Source organism: Trachurus japonicus, chromosome 12, assembly GCF_045865225.1.
Source record: "Trachurus japonicus isolate A0001 chromosome 12, Traja_1.0".
Classification (NCBI taxonomy): Eukaryota; Metazoa; Chordata; class Actinopteri; order Carangiformes; family Carangidae; genus Trachurus; species Trachurus japonicus.
In genome coordinates, this window is record NC_140918.1 from 25093241 (window position 1) to 25097544 (window position 4304).

At 37.2% G+C, this 4304-nt stretch overlaps 1 long non-coding RNA gene across 1 annotated transcript; it reads right to left on the reverse strand.

The window, feature by feature from the left end:
* Positions 1 to 432: 432 nt before the first annotated feature.
* On the reverse strand, positions 433 to 2908 carry LOC146977588 (uncharacterized). Its single transcript, XR_015037211.1, has 3 exons — positions 2791 to 2908; positions 913 to 1037; positions 433 to 477 (listed from the first exon to the last, which is right to left on the reverse strand). It is a non-coding gene; the product is annotated as an uncharacterized LOC146977588 (long non-coding RNA).
* Positions 2909 to 4304: the final 1396 nt, after the last annotated feature.

Consider the following 4304-nt stretch of genomic DNA (forward strand, 5'->3'; position numbering starts at 1 on the left):
ATGCACTGCTACGCCGAGACCCCCTGTAACTCAGAGAAGCCACGGAGGACTCTGAAACTTCTCCCAGCCCTTAGTCCACATGAGGGTGAGTAGATAATGAGTGAATTTTCAATCTTGGGTGAACTATCACTTTAAGGCCCTCATGCAGCATTTGTATACAGGGGCTTTTTTTGAACATGGTTGTTTCAACAAATGTCTATCAGTATGCCACATCCAATACTTTACAGTGTTGTGGCCCTGATGCTGTGTTTCAAGTAGCTGTAATCATGACATAACTTTACAGTGCACATTGCACAACATTGCACAGCATTTAAAACATTTAAAAGGGCCTTTTTTTGAACATGGACATTTCAACGAAGGTTGCAATGCTTTACAGTGCTGTGGCCCTGATGCGGCATTTGTTTATGAAGGCTTTTTTTACCTTACTTTTCCCCACCGGTGTCCATCCATCCAGGGTACTACAGCGCATGATGTAAGCTGCAAGAAGAAAAAAAACAGAGAAAAGAAAGCACAAATTACAAATGGCATAATGTAACAGCAGTTACAATGACAGTATTGAGAGTTTTTTTTAATCCAGATGTCACATAATTCACATTGAAATATCTCTATGGTTCACACGAGGAAATTCAGCAAAACTGTGAGGTCACTGAAACAATCAAAACATTAAATGTAGCTTTGTGATACATGGGGTTCCAACACTTCAGAAATTATGCCAAATTTGGCCAGATATTGTGATGAATGTGAGAAGGGTCAGAAAAAAGAGGGGAAACCAAACTAGAAATTAAAAGTAGAATTACAACAAATTCATTTTTGAAAATAATTTGTGCTTCTTTATGTTATGTATTTTTACTGATGGATTTCCACAACCTTTCCATATTTCCATAAATTGTTAACAATGAGCAATGTACTTACTTAGAATCCCATTGACTTTGAACTTATCCAGGACTGTCTTCCCATCTGGCACCTTCCCGTGCTTCCCAAAGGCCACAGCATTTCGGCACTCCTCTGCAGTAAAAAACTCAAAAATACAAAAAGTCCTGAAAATGAACAGAGTAAATATAGGAGATTTTGAGTAAACCAGTACAGGTTAAAAATCCATCTTAAACATGCTACTATATCTTATTGGTCTCAATTCTAATCCTCTTAGACTTAGAAGTGATACAAATTAATCTCTTCACATTAGCCTTCAACTAGCATTAACTTTATTCTTTTTGCATTTGCTTCACACTTCTTCACTCATGCGACACTTTACAATAACAATGTATTTGATTTGAATCATGCACTCTGTATTCTATCTTTTCACTTTGTTTTTATTCTATTTAATTATTTAATGATTACTGTATGCATTTTATTATCAACGAGATCAACAAGATTCCCGCGAGTCTATGCATGCATTTATTATTACTAATTTCTCCAAGATGTCCGCCTCCTCCAGGTAAACAAACACCTGGTTGCATGTTTGTATAACTATTTGCTGTTGTCTGTGGAATAAAAAGGGTGGTGTGTGAGTTGCAAATAGCTAAACGGCGGTAGAACGCACTACCTCCATTTTCTGCTGCTGCTAGGAGGTGGGGACAGAGAGATCTGCTAGATAACAGGAGACATTGAGAGAAAAATCTGCACATTCATTATTCTAGAGGTAAAATATTTGGAAAATATGGCCTATGGTTGTTTTTGCCTGGAATTGTCCTTTAAGCTTTATTGTCTTTCATGCAGACACTGTGATATATGCAACTGCACCCTCTCATTCATTCGTGGTCTCGTACTGCCATCTAGTGGTGCAAATAAATCGCTACGCGACATGACAGCGGGTGATAACGGAAACACCTTTCCTCAGGCAGACACGCCTGTAAGTCCACCAACATAAATTGTAGATAAAAGCCAGATAGCAGCTGCTAAAACCTTAGTCACGGTGCAGCAAGAAGTAACTACCATCAAGCTAGACGAAGAACCGACGTCAGGACACCGCTGCTCAGGTTAGGCTGTAACAACTTAAGATCGTACTATTTGTTTACATTGTGTTGTGTGTGTGTGTTATTTTAATAACCTAGCTTTCTTTGTACCAAAATCTAAATTTACAGGTGTGATTATCACACCCGTGCTGATATACAGTACAACAGCACTCCCTCTCGTGTGATATTGCTTAATTATACAATTAATGTTCAGCTTCCTAGTAGATTCCTTTCGCCTCCCAAGGACATAGCTTCAGGAAGGTGATGCCCTGAGGTTTTGTTTAACCCTATATGATTAATCAATAACTTGATAATACGATAATTTATGAATAGTGACCATAACTGGTCATGAATCATTACCCTCCATATACCCTACATTGTCAATACATTTTAAAGAATTAAATTCTATAATCTACAATAAAGCGGCAACGGAGTTTCTGTAGGTATCAACAATTAGAGACCTATTTGCACTTTCATGCCTATCCTGGAAAAAAGTTGCTACTTTTTCTGATGAGAATTTTATTTTATTTAAATAAAAAATGTTTAAATCAATTTCCCAGCCCCAAATGTAGTGATAATTTGACCAATAGAGTTGTAAAATTCTGTCACTAAAATGCATACAGTTTCAAGTGGGGGTTACTCTCACCTTTGACATTTCTTTTTAAAAAATCCTGTAAATCAATGTTTGCAGCTGAAGTTTTCCAATATATAGATAATAATAATCCAAGTGATAAGAGACCAGAGACTGTCAAAGATTTTGGTTTTTATAGTGTCCATAGTAAGTTAGAAATGACAATCATGCCAAAAATTAGCTAAGCCATGTAGTGAAATGAATTACCATCTGAGTCATCTTTGGGTGAGCCGGGGTCTGGTTCATAAAAACACATCTTCTTCGGTGGGTTTCGCGCTCTTTTGGGCATCTCTTTCTTGGTATTTCCTGCTGGGCCATCCATTCTGTTAAATACATAAAAATACAATATTTTAATTATTTAAAAAGGTGGTTCAATGTCTTATTTTAGTTACTAGTTTTATCATGTCATTATATCTCATAATTTGGTACAGCAACTTGTTGAAACATTTGGATACAGAGATGTGTTACTGTAACCATATCAGACAACTCAGGAACTGAAAAACATGGTCTTTAAGAGGATATAGGCTATCCTCTTAAATTTCAACACATCAACAATTTTGTCCACAGCAAGCACTTTGAATATACATGAGGCTCCAATGCAAATATCTTAATTGCCAAAAATGCCATAGGCTACATCATGTTAAGATTTGATCACCAAATCAAACTTGCTGTCTTGTTTGCTAATTATATAATAAAATATGATTAACCACCCACAGAATTCTGAAGAATTAATTATGAACACATGAATACGTATATAAAATTATGTTTAAGTCATGAAACAATAAGCAGTATGATCTGCTCTGAGACGCTGGAGGTGTGTGCTGGAGATGCTGAACTCTGTCCAGCTGCCTGCAGAACTCCCTTTTAAACATCCACCATTACAACAAGCCTTGTTTAGAGCAGTCTTGATAAACAACATGGATAATACTGGAAAAAATAACATTCATTAGCCACTTCAATCTAATTTGGCACATATTTTGTAGGTAAATGTGGACTCCTTTCTAAATGACCAGCTAGCAGGCAATCCATCACAATCGTCGTCGTGTTAATTTGAAGATTTTTTCAGTTCAGTAGCCTATTATTTTACTCACTTCATTGTTTGTGAAAAAAAATCCCGAAGAGCATATTCTTTACATAAAGATATTACCACAATAAATTAACCAGTTAACGTTAGCTAACAGTTAATCATAATAAGTTCATGGCCACGTGTGGTCCGGGCCTCACTAGCTAAGTTAGCTTCACTATTAGCCGCATGTGCCGACCAGTTTCTTCGAAAACCACCTCAACCAACATAAACTCTTGCCACCTAAATGTTTGCAAAGTTTTACCCAAATTACGCTTTACAAAGATATCGCTTACCTTCTTTTACGTCCCGTAACGGTTCCTTCTGCCTCCATCTCTCTTTTTTTTCCTTCTGCCTCCCGCACATGGCTCCCGCACTGGCGCACTCCAACCGTTAACGTAAGGCTTCACGTCAGTCAGACTTAGTGCCAATCAATGACCAATCATGATGCAGCAATTGTGACTGATGGCGCTCTCTCCCAATGAAATGTTGACGTTAGGGCTGCATCTACTGGGTTCAAAGTTCACATTGGACTTCATTGGACTGTTGAAATAGTAACTTTATTGCTCTCAAATTAACAATAAATGACTGTTGTTTTTATTTTACGTTTTATGTGGTTCATGAAAAAAACCTGAATGATGTGCATTGGAATACTTAC